This window comes from Taurulus bubalis (assembly GCF_910589615.1).
Source record: "Taurulus bubalis genome assembly, chromosome: 7".
Taxonomy (NCBI): Eukaryota; Metazoa; Chordata; class Actinopteri; order Perciformes; family Cottidae; genus Taurulus; species Taurulus bubalis.
In genome coordinates, this window is record NC_136595.1 from 25,203,576 (window position 1) to 25,216,700 (window position 13,125).

Here is a 13,125-nt window from a genome sequence, read left to right on the forward strand (position 1 = left end):
TGATGGGCGGGCCGCGATCCAATTTTGCTCCCTAGCTCCTCCCCCTCAGCCGCGCGTCTCCTCGGTCCTCATTCAAAACAGAACACAGCTGTTGCGAGGAGGCGCATCGTCGAGTCCTGAACGTGAGCCTAAAAAAAAAAAAAGAACAGAAAAGAAAGCCCTGTTCGCTGTCTCCCGTTGGCCTCCTCGGATGTACCCGCCGCTGGAATACCAAAAGAAGACGGAGGACAAACGGAGAACTTAACGGTGAGTTCTAAGAACAAGTGTGAAGTTTGTTATCGTTTTGCGACATCATGTAGACCCCCCCTCTTCTAAACCACCAACCGTCGAGGACGAGGTAGCTAGCTAACGGTTAAGCCTCGCGAGCGGTTTTTGGATGTGTTTGTTTTTACACTCGGGATGCTCCGTTATCAAAGTAGATCGGCATCCATCAAGAGGCGGGAACAAGGAACCGATATTACTGTCTTGTCCTGTTCTTTTTTTATTTTTTTAAATGTAATGCAGACTATGTGTAGCTGGTTGCATAGGTTTATCTTCGCCATTATTACATGTTTTTTTGTTTTCTTCTCCACCCACGTGAAAGGCGCGGGTCGCCCCCACCCACGCGCCGAGAGAGGAGTTTTTGACACGATGGCGATAATAAATCATGCGCTCCCCTCCGCCAAAGCTAAGTTAGCCCGACGGAATCAAGCTAGCGAGGAGGCTCCCGCAACATGCCGCTAACATGGACACCCTTTGAGAAGAGAGCCGCGTGAGTTTGCAATTTGTGAAGCCTCCTCTGACTTTGTTTCACTTTAGTCGGTCACACAGTTTGCTTGTGTTTAGGGAAACGAGGGGGGTACGTTGTCCCGTTTGTGCTGTTAGCCCCAAAACAGCCACAACATACCGACTGCATGCGCTCTGCTCCGGAGTGAGGGGCGGCTCATTTGAGGTGACCCCCCCCCCGCACAGTCGCTCCTACCGGGGGAGAGCTTTGGGTGTGGCGTGGGCTCACCCACGAACAATACCGCGCACAGCTGCAGCCTGGACTCATCTCGGTTAGAGGGAGAGAGCACGAGTCGTGAGGGTATTTTTTTTTTTTTTTTTGTCAGGGAAAGTTCCAGCTTCAGAGATTATTATTTTTTTTAATTTGGATATGAAATAAAACGCACTCCTCATCAACAACACGTGTCTGATCACCGTCTGCCGCCCTTTTTGTTTTAACATAATAACATTTGTTGAGCAATAATATCAGTTGAAAGCAGTGATGGTGATCAATTAAAACAAGTGGAGACAAACCCACGCGTTCATTGATCAACAATCTTTATCTCGTATTGTATCACAGCAGAGATGAAGCTATGTGGAACATAGAATGTCTATTGAATCACTGATAACAGAGACACCATGTTCTTTGTTGAGGTCATGAATATCTACAGATGCATACATATGTCCACCCACTTGAGTGGGCCTGCTCTATTAGCTGTCAAGCAGAATTAGTTTTGAGATGAAATTACGCCCTTTTCACTATTAGGCCGCCTTCTTAAACAAAGCCCTCCTCTCTCCTCGGCTCAAACCTCCCATCTAACACACTCTTTGTCACCGTCCTGTGTTACGTTGCCGTTGCTCGCTCCCAAGGAATGTTCGGTATCGATATTTGCTACGGCTGTGTGGCGCTGCTGTTCTCAACACTTAACATATGACCCCAAGGTCACTCCACACTCATGACCGGCGTGCCTTTTTGTTTACAGTGCTGCGTGTAAAGACCGGAACAATCTCATTTGGCCTCGGCAGTGAAACGGATGCAGCCGCCTTACATTCATTTAGATACGCCGACAACTGCAGTCGTGCTAGTTCTAAAAGCATTGTCTGATTGAGTGGTGGGATAAAACTCAAGTTAAGGGAGACGAAACTTAATTATTTCCAAATGCGGGCCTCCATACGACGGAGAAGGAATTTGCTTGGAATCCCATTTTGGTTTCCACTTCGTCTGATTCAAGTTACACCCGGGAGAGAGCTGCACACGGTGAACGTTTCGCCTACAGGACAGTGAGGGCACATCTGAAACGTTCTCCTCAAGTAGTCTTAGCACTCAGGCTTTGGTTTTAATCCAATACTGTGTGGTTGATTCAGTACTCTATCCAGCATGGAGATTTACGCAGTCGGTCTTCAGCGACACAAGTCCCCGTCCCGTCTGGACGTCTATTTGCAAATGCTTCTTTTAAATGATCGCTGTGTGTTTTAGGGCTTGTCCTGCTCCTTGTCTCTCTTACCGACTGTAGACAAAAAGCGTCAAGTTGCATATGTGTTGCTTGCCAACAGAAACAACGTGAGCGCCCTGGAGGATGTGCAGAAGCACCTCTTTTGGTACTCTCCACGTTGAGTATAGCACATATTTATCTACGGCTAAACGATCTGTCTTTGAAAGGATTTAAGCCGAAGGTTTCTGGAGTGAGTCACTAGGAGGATTATACTGGTAGATGTCTGTAGAATTCCCTCAACGTCACTCGCAGCTACTTTCTTTTTTTTTTTGCAGGTAGCTCCACATACTGCCTCCACCTTTTCTTAGCTGAGCTAATCCCAGAGATGCCTCGTGTACGGGCCCATCCATCTGTTCAGCACTGTGGTCCGGCTGCTCTGTCCAAGGCCTGCAAATGTGATTAGTTAGAGATTACATCTATGTTAAATCTCTGTGTGTGAGAGAGAGAGAAAGGAAACTCCCCTCTCAGAATCAGATCTGTGTGTTTACAAGAGAAAGGGATAAAACCCCAAAGGGCTTCTTTTTTTTTTTTTTGCGTCATCAAGTTCAATCCCTGGTCTTTCTCAGGTTATGTTTTATCTCTCTCTGCTCTGCATTGCATCATGTTCACTCCACAGTTTATGTGAAATGTTCCCAGATGAATTATGGGCGCGTACGCACGTTGCAATGTATAAAGCGCAGCTTTCCTTTTGGCTTCCCTTCCGAGCGAACGAGCAGTCGCCCTGTTAGCCCCCCTCGGAGCGCCAAACATATTCTAGAGGCGTTTTGGGTCTGTTTTTTTTTCTCCCTCCTTCTCTCTGTGTGACCTCCAACCGGTGCTCGGTGTTGCCAGGGTAACTTAATGTCTGGCACATCCATTCAGCACAGATGGAACTGCAAAGTCACATGTCGTCACGCTCTTCCTCTGATGCCGCCCCAGCCTCGGCTCCGTCGCTCCACACACAGCCAGTCGTCTGTGTTCGCTTTCTGCTCCGGGTTTTCATGTCGGCTTCTGTGGTCGCCGGTAGCGAAATAAAAAGGCCTCTGCGCTCGACAAGTTGTGTTGGAACACTGATAATGACGCCGTGTACGATTGTGTGTTTGATAAGGACTTTTATTTTTTAAATACCTGAGGTGTTTCTAATGTAGCTGGCAGTTGGGTGAAGTGGGTGTTTGTAGATGTGAGCTTGGCGAGCACCTGACCAGCTGACTGCCTGCGTGTGAGAAGGAAGATAAAAGACGAGGATAATGGACGCCCTGGCTTTCACTCCAGAAAATCTCAGAGGCAGGCAGGCACTTACATTTCGTTGCGTATTGAGCAATGTGGCATTTTTTGTTTTGGTTTTACAGAGCCATTGAGGAAGTTGTGCAAACACGGCCTCTTATTGTTATGAGTGTGTTTGCCATGTGGTTCCTGCTGTGTTGTAATCCCAGCTCTTGTTTAGGAGCAGTAGAGGCCACGGGCAGCAGCCGGACGCAGCCGGTGTTGGAAGCAGAGCGTGCACACGGAGGGGCTCTCGTGACCGGTGGATGACTCTTTCTCGCTACAGGCTTAAGAACGTTTTAACCCGAGTTTTAACGGCGGATGGCTCGCATGTGAAGGGCTACGTGGCGGAGTGCACTGCTGCACAACTTTGTCTCTCCTCCTCTAGTTACTAGCTTCTCCTTTCGAGTTACCCCACTCGCAGTTTCCTTTTTCCATGTTGCGTTCCCTTCGTGAGCGTGGGGGCGATCTGATGCTATTTTAGTCTCATCCGCCTAAGATTCACAAGGCGTAATTATTAGGCAACATCCGCCACAATGCCTTGACGTGTACTGCGTTCACCGACACACACACCCCTTACTTCCTGCTCCCTCGTCCTCTGGGGACGCTTTTTAAATATGAGATCACTGATGCCAATACTACAAAATACCGCTTTCAATATCCCATCTTAGTATAAACGCTTCTCTTTCTTTCATGAGCCAAGCTTCTCAAAAATACAAGTATGATTTTGATATAACATAAGTGAATCTTCATGGTTTTTTTTTTCCCATGAAAAATCTGACCTAAACACACAAACAGGTTTGATACCAAGCCGTACTTGTAAAGGTTCATGGTGTGCTGAGTCATAAAAACTGATCTTTTGAATGAAGAGGCAGATCTCTTCTGTCATACTTGCTCTTTCGCTGCGACGGCCAACGACAATTCAGAATACATTTAGTTGTTGCTTTTTTAATTATAAAATCCATTCCGGCCCTTGTCAGCCCATTGGTGTTCGTTCTCATTAGACATCTGGGGATGGGATCAAACACGGGGTACTTGTACTGCATGGATATTTAAATGTCAATGAGGAATATTGACTCAACAATGCATACCATACCTTCTGGTATTTCATGTAATTGAGATTCCTTTACCACTTCCCCGTACATGTATTTTGTATAAGGTAACTCTTTATGTCCTTGTTTTAAATTCAGCAAAATTCATCCAACAATCTGAGGAAACCCCGGGGCTTCCCTGCCTAGTTTTTGTGCCGAGCACATGTGACTGTGTGTCTTTGTTTGAGTGCAGCCAGTGTTGACGCATTGGTCTTCAGCGTGGCCTCCGCCTTGTTTTATTCACCAGGTTTTGTCAGTTATAATCAGGCAGGTCTAGACCGGTACTTGACATGAAGCATTTCTCTGTAAAATGGAGATAAACTCTGTTTTCATGGCCACGTTATGTTGTCACTACATCACAGCTAAAGGGGGCAAAGTTCGGCCCGACGCAAAGCAGAAAGTCATTAGAAGTTATGGACACATTCCACTTTAAAATGTATTAATAAATAATGAAAAAAGACCTTCCATGGCGGGTTACATCCACACTTGAGGCGATAGATCACGAGCTCTCCTAACGTCAAGACATCAGATAGTTCCTGTTTGCTTCTCCTTAATCCACTACTATTTAGATAGTATCTTTATGCCCTTATTTAAAGAAGTCAATGTGTTTTTAAACGTCAGTGTGTGTGTGTGTGTGTGTGTGTTAGGTTGTAGTGTTTTGAGGCCAAGAGGTTAGGAGGAGGTCAAAGTTGAGGTCAGGGCTGTAGTCCTGTAGGCGGTGTAGAATGTCTTCTGAGGGTCTCGTTCCACCGGACACTTCCAGGCCGCTCTTCGGCCTCCTGTGTCATGTGACTCTGCATATCTGGAATATTCTCACCGGAGGAAGTTTCAATGAAAGGGAATAAGTCAAGATCGCTGTTGCGGTGGACAAGAATGCTTCAGTAGGACTTGAGGTTTGTTAACGCAACATTCAAAGTCGGCCCCCGGCTCAGCGAGGGGTTACGGCGTTTGCCAGCGAGTTAAAGCCGACCCCAGATTCCCACACTCGTTTTGGCACGAGCTCTGTTTTCTTGGCGCTTCGCCTCGGCATAATTGCATTCGTTCTTTCGCCGTGTCCGCCGTTTTCGTAGCTTCCTCTTGGAACGCGCGTGTACGATCTGGCGTTTCTCCAACATGACAAAACACGATAAAAATGTTGTTGTGTTGGCCCTTTTCAAAAAGGGCAAAAGCAGAGGGCACGGCCTCTGTATCAGACGCTGCCACACACTTGGTGGGTGGTGGTGATTGAGAGGGATTGTTTTTGCATCAGTCTATGTGACATCTCACTTTTTCAATGGGCTTTAGATCGGGAAAGAAGGCCCCGGGGTCCCCTTGTGGATATAAACAGCATGGTCAAAATATTAGGAACACCTCTCAGTTTTTGCCTAAGGCTGTTAACTAGAAAGCGGCCATGTTCCCAGCGTCATAAATCATAAGCGGCTCGTGAACTTCATCCAAACAGAGTGAGTGCACTCACGTTTCAAATATGCCGAAGCCGCTGCTCGTACTTCATTGGACTGATATGTGTGTGTGTGTGTGTGTGTGTGCTCAGGTGTTTTGAGTAAAGTGGATGTCGGCGGCACTATTGTGGTGGTTTGTTCTACAGATGCAGACTGAGGACGAGGCCATGACCCCCACCCCCCCCACCCCACCTTCCCAATTGTTTATGAACAAGAAGGCTGCCACACCCATCCACTTCCCCTTCACATTGTCCTGATCCACCAGACGAGCTCTTCTTCTCACAACACAGCCTCGTCTATCTGTCCAAACCCTGAGTGTTTTTGGCCGAGAGCTGGGCCTTGGCTATGTCATGGAAACTCGTGAACTTGGTCCTGATTCCTGCCAAAGACAATAGATCAGATACAGACAAACACGGTTCCCCTCTGGTTCTCTTCTGCTCGCCAACGTTTTCTGTTTTATTCTTTCCTCGCCGTCCGACCGGCTCGTCTCAGGTGCTCTGTTGGCTTTTTTTCTGCCTCAACCTCCACACCTGTTTGGCTTTTTTTTTTTTTTTATCTCTCCTCTTTTCAATCCCGCGTTTCTTTGAGTGCAAATAGACGACTCGTGTCAGAAGAAGATGTGTGTTTCCTCTGTGCCGCCTCAAAGTAATCCGGTTGGTTTTGTGTGACTGAGACAACCTGTTTCCCGTCTCCTTTTGTCAGATCGCCCCACAGGTCGGGTCTTGACATGCAGACAGAGAGACACACAAACACACACAAACACACACACCCTTCAACATCCCCAACTGTCAAGCTGGGTGTTAATTCATTTTCTTAACACACTTTTTTTATCTAACGGCTTCGTCATCTGACCAGACGTGCGAGTACAGTGAAACTCTTCTGCTTATTCCAGACAAGCAGCGCAGACTTTATTTAACAGAATTAAGATGGAACACTAACAGTAAGGTGCATTTATTTACAGAGCACATTTTAGACTCTAAGGCAACTCAAAGTGTTTGACATAGAAAACAAATAAACCGGGAAACACGACAATTCACTTGCATAAAAGTGTACATTTGTATTAAAAGTAGATTTTCAACGATCAGTCGGTCGACTATCAATTTTTAAGCAATCCTTTTATACATAAATGGCAACCTCAAATATACATATATTATAGTTTTTTATGTTGAATATCTTTGTTTTGTCAGTCCAAAACAAAGATATTCAACATAACATACAAAAATGAAACAACTAATCAGTTGCAACCAGTAAATAATAGGCAGAATAATTGATATTAGAAATACTCATTAGTTGCTGCCCTAATTTAAAGTAAATTTCTGAATATTTGCCAAAGAAAGTAAATACTTGTGTGTATTTCCCTTTTATTACTAATACTATTTGATGCAGCGCTCCAAGAGTAGAAGCTATTCAGTTGAAGTTTCCCACATAATATGGCATCTGTGCAACTTTCATGAATTAATTTGTTTCCTCCCACCTCCACATTACAGACGAGTGGAGTTTGTCTGTTTCCATGTTTGTGTGAAGAATATTTGCAATATGTATGAATGTGTTGAAGTTCTGTTGAGTCCAAAGACGGGACTGCATCCACTAAGCTCAGCGCTAGTTAGAATCCGACAAAGCCGGGAGGATTTGGGGAAGAGAAGAGGGAGGTGCGGGGCGGTGGAAACACAATGTCTCTCTTATTTTTAGTCGTTAGATGAATGTTTAGCAGCACACGCATCCTGCCTGTACTCGTCCTCTCAGAGGAGAACGGAGGCTGGAAACCAGTCGTCATCGTCTGTGTAGCACCGGCACATATCGGCAGAGTGGCCCCTGGCCGTGCTGCACTGGGGGAGGTGGAGGGGACGGAACAGGGGGTGCGAGGGACTCCTTTTAGGAGGGGAGGACGGGACGAGTGGGGCCTTGAAGAGATACAGCTGTTTCTCCGGTCTCAGCTGTTGCTCCTCTTCCATTCCCCCCCTCCTCTCTCACACACACACACACACACACACACACACACACACACACACACACCCTAACTGGAAGAAGCACACAGTGTAACATTGTTCTGCCTTGTGAGAAAGATGAAACAATCAATCTTTCATAGCTGCTATCAGATGGGAATAGTGAGCGCTCACCATATTAGTAAGAAAGAGAGAGGCCAAGGCCAGATTAGGCCAAAATCTGTCTCTCTGTTTTCATCACTTTTTTTGTTTGGCTTTGTCTCTCTGTTTCTTTCTCTACCACAGTTCGATGGGCCCGGTTTTATTTTTCTTAAAAGGTTTTTGATAACCTTTTCTTGTGTGGAAGTTGACACACTTATCCCCCCCTTGCTCAATGCTTCCCCTGCTTGTCCCTCTTGGCAGTGCTCCCTTTTGTGTTTTTTAGTTGTAATTGGTCATTTTATCAGTCCCTGGAGACGGGGCAATGCCGTGTGAGGGGAAGTCATGCGTGAAGCACTGTGTGTGTGTGTGTGTGTGTGTGTGTGTGTGTTCAGCTGTAACGGAGAGCCCTGTTTTCTCAGTCTTGCTCAGTTAAGCAGGTTCAAAGTGACTTGAGGCCTGGATCAAAACTAATCTTAAATACTCAAAGGCTCATGGAGATATTGTCAGCTATTGTTTTCCCTGCTCTTTGTCTTACTGAAAACTTCATACACATGATATTAGACCAACAGCAGCTTGGCTACAGCGTGTTTTACCTTCTTGCTATTGGCTGGTGTCTTTGGGTCCAGTGTCTGAGCAGAGTGGAGCAACTTAAAAGCCGACGGAGTAACTTGTTGGAGGAGGGTGAGCTCATTGTTATAGAGGTTGTTGATTTTACTGTTTCAGACTTTTCCATTAATAACCGAGACTGCGGTGGCCCGCCAAAGCCTGGACTTTTATATTGTTAGTCATTTACAGCAGGTAGCAACATGGCTTCATCATGACTGCAGCTGGGATAAAATAACTTTTCTAAAGTAACATATGACCTTTTGGCTGACGGGAGCGGGACTACCATAGTCTGTTTGTTTGTTCTAGATAGAAGGCATTGTTGTCCCAGGACTTCAGTCTCTGTGTGCGTCTGTATGTTTGCATAATTGTATGCCTTGTCAGGTTGCAGCATGTCGTGTCTCCTAAGTGTCTCACTCAGAAGCCCCGAGGGCCCGACCGGAAAACGCTGCCTGCCGGTCGTTGCGGCGGCATCGATGGGAAGGCAGAAGAGCCGTGTTTTTGAGTGACAGACGGAGACGAGGTGAGGAAGCTTTGTTCAAAGCGTGACTCAAAGAAAGCCTCGTGACCGCAAGAACAAAGAACTGCTTGAACATGATTGCAAGAATGATTTATTATAATTATGGCTTCGGAGATATTCGCCAGCTTGTTTCCGGGGACAAATGGTAAAGTTGGCAATCGTATACGATTGGATTTATATTTGGTGGGTGACAGTGTTAGCAGCAGGATCCAAACCGCTCTTCACCAGCGTTGTACAAAACTAATTCACCACCAAAAAATCAGAAATTAGTTTTCCAATTTGTAGACAAACTTCCAACTTTCTTTAAAACCTCCACTTACAGTCCCTATCACCTGAGGTTTCATGTGCCCGCCACAATAAAAGCTGCACTGCTTTTACTGTAAAAAGCATGCACAGGAAGTGTTGCCCTATTACCAGCATGCTGACATCACTTACTCTCTGTGGTAACACTTCCTATTGCTTTTGTGGTGGTGTTGTTGGGGGGCCATGCTGTCTCAGTTCAAACGCGCTGCTTTCAGTGGAGATAGACAGACAGGAAAACCTCTCTTCTAATCTGCTATGACCAAAACTACAGATAATATATTTTCAGTGCAGCTGGCTCAAAGCAGTGTGTTGTGTGTTATCATCCTTAACTGGGCCGAAACATTATGTGTATTTACTTTAGTCTAAAGACTCCACATTTTATTGAAAACACCTTTATGGTAATCAATGCTTCCTCCAGTCGGTGTGCTGCTCTATAATATAAGTAATAGTTGCGAAATCGGTGTACGAACACAACTGTCAGGTCAAATAACCAGCTAGAAATCAATATTCTTTAAACGCCCACACGTTAACGTGGCCTTCACATTGTTATATTAAATATTAAAAGGATAGCTACTTCAGTAGAAAGCAAAGCAACATGATTATCTCATAGTAAATTGTCTTATTGCCCAACCCGACAACCCTATGTTCCCCGCATGCGGGTAGATGATGCACCGACGCATATGCAGCGGCGGCTGTTTCCCGTTCAGCAATATTTCAACACCGGTAATGCAACGAATATTTAGAGCCTTCAACTTCTCATCAACCCAGTGAAAAGCTTTCCTTTCCTTCAGAGTGAGACACTGAGGCTGAAAGGAAGAAATATCAGGGATTTTCCTCATGCCGATGGCTGCCGATATAATTACAAAGTCACAGTGTTTTAGAATTGAATTGGACGATAATGCTATCAGTCCTCTGCGACATTGTCGGGCCAGAATGACAGTACATTGATGGATCAGTATGCCGGCAGGAGTCTGAGCTCTCACAAACACACACACACACACACACACACAGACACTGGGAGAGTCTTGTCCATAACATCGTGCCGGTTTTGTCTTTATATCTGGCGTGCGCCGTCACTTTGTAGCCCGAGCCGGCCTTTAGCTCCGTGTCCACGAGCATGTTTTACTGCTGCGGGGTCTGACTCGTGCCGGTCCTCAGAGACTCGTAGAGGAAGACATAGAGATCGTATCGGTTTCCTCTAAACACCAGCGACTGCTCCGTTGCCCTGTATTGTTAGCCGGCCGTTTCCTCGTTAATAGTCCGTGCAGGGAAACGACCGCAGACATCAGCGCTGCTGCCAGCTCTCACTTCCTCCGCTTCCTCTCTCCCCCTTCGCTCCTTGGCCTTTTTTCTTTTTACTCTCCCACTCATCTGTCACCACGCTCGGGTCGCATAGTCCTCAGCGGTAGAGTTGAACTTGGACTGGGCCGCCTGCCCGCTCCCTTTTGGGCAACAAATCAGGCTGAAGCCAACACACACACACACACGGACATGGACTCCCAAAACCGTAGGCCAGTGCTCTGCCCACACGGGATGGCCTGCCGCTCTGGAGCCCAGCCACATGCCGCTACTCACAAGCTTGGCACCGTAGTTTCTCTTCGCTTCACTTGGATAACCAGATACCGTCATCAAGACCGGTTGGGGCCCAATATAGTAGCTCTTGGTTTTTATATAATTTTTTTCAATTATATATTTGTTCAATTTTAGAATGCTGATTCCAGCCGGGCGATCGAAAGGTAGGCGTTCTCTCTCTGTGAGGGTTGTGGAGTGCGTCCGTGTCCGTGTCACTTGGGGGATGTCCCAGGAGAGAAGACAGAAGCGAGGCCCCGAGCATCCCGTCTGTACAGCCTGAGCTCTAATTATCAACCCGGAGCGCTGCTGGGATCGAGGGAGGAGGGAAGGAAGAGGGAGGCAAGTGTATCTAAAAAAAGCCTAATCACACCCCACGATGCAAGCTGCTGCTACGACACCGATTTAGAACCAGTGGAATTTCACAAACAAGGCATACAGATCTAGCTAAACTAGGTTTAGCTGTGTTTGTGCGTGTGTGTGTGTGTCTACTCCACACGCACCATGACCTTTTTGTGTATATTCTTTTCAGCTGATAAGAATAATAATCAGCTGACGGCCCTGGTGACAGTATTTAAGTTGCTTGTGCACTTTCTTTCTTTCATTGTTTGCCCTTGAACAGAAAAATTAAGCTTTCATTGTATGTCTAACAACCAGAATGTGGCAGCGTTGCAATTTGTCATCACATGGATTTAATGGAGCAGTTGTTTTGGCTACGTCGGAAATCACCGACATAGAAAATCAACATGGTTGTTGTTTGGGTGTCGGCAGTGAACAAATACTCTCCGGTTCTGATAGAACTGATTCTGTTGCAACGTCTCTACACGGACATCTTTGGGAGCAGCCATGTTTGTTTTGAACGAGCCCCGCCTCTTTCTGCCAGTAGCTTCGGACGGGACACCGATTTGGTCCGACACAAACGCAGAAATAGATTTCGTATTGGATGTATAGTGGTCATCTAAGGGTGTGTGTGCACTCCTTCAGCTTGTCTGGACGTCTCGAGGTCCGGTTTGTTCATTCGGACGCATGTAAACACAGCAATCGCTCTCGAGCGGTTTGTTTGTAGTCGGATCCCAATCGATCCATCTGTAACAGCTGGATCGCCCATTGCCTGATAGATGAAAAACATATTACTCTTGATGATAAACCTGCCAACATAATCTAATCACGTTTACCCGATGCGCCGTCTGAAGAGTAATCGGCGTGCGAGTGTGCAGCAGCCAAGACGCTCTGAGTGTTCACTTAATGAACACTGGTGTATTAACCACATGGACACGGTCTGTTCGTTTAAGTTCATGTCAGTATACTGGATTGTCATTCTAGATGCCAAGAGCATGATCAACTGTGCACAGTATTGATCAGCTGATCGGTGGGTTAATTTTCTAAATTTGGATCATAACAAAAGTACGTAAGTGATGCTGCTCGGAGAAACGCAGCCCTTTTTCAGGTTTATATTCTAAGTTTCAAAGTAAGTAATAGAGCTATTTTATTTATTTAATTTAAGACCCACTTTGCCCTTGGCTGCTCTGTTTTTCAAGCAAGATTATGCTTATTTCCAGTCACAGACGGGCCTAAATATTCATGAACTGGTGGCTCGGTGTGTAGGAGGGCGGAGCACAGCTGCTTCAATGTCAGGCTGGTGCGTGTGTGCGTGTGTGTGTGGTGTCACTGGGTTCAGTACCTATTGATTTTTCCCAACAAAAAAAGCTTTCACTGTCAAATGATGTGGCGTCATTAAATTGTTTTCGTGTTCTCCGGCACTACGCTGCTGTGATGAGCCAGATAGACGCAGTCTCCTTGTCTGGAAGCCTGAGTGAGTTTGGAATGGAGCGCTATCTTCTCACTTCCTGTGGTGTGTGTGTGTGTTCTGTGTTGATGGAGCCTCCCTCCATAAGCAGCGGGGACACGAGTGTGGTGTGAACTGTGTTGCCAAACTGTGCGAGTCCTCAGAGTTACGAACCTGCTCTCTGTGTGAGAGTTAAAATGATGAAACACCCTGTTCTCGGAAGGACCCGTTGGAGAAGAGCCTTGGGCAAG

The 13,125-nt window shown here is 46.2% G+C and overlaps 1 protein-coding gene across 1 annotated transcript in view; it reads left to right on the forward strand.

Annotated features, from left to right (window-relative positions):
• Positions 1-130: 130 nt before the first annotated feature.
• The window catches only part of ralgps2 (Ral GEF with PH domain and SH3 binding motif 2), a gene marked incomplete at its 3' end in the record, with an annotated part of 65,805 nt that continues 52,810 nt past the window's right edge, over positions 131-13,125 (forward strand). The window contains exon 1 of the mRNA XM_079220475.1: positions 131-246. The remainder of the gene's footprint in view (positions 247-13,125) is intronic.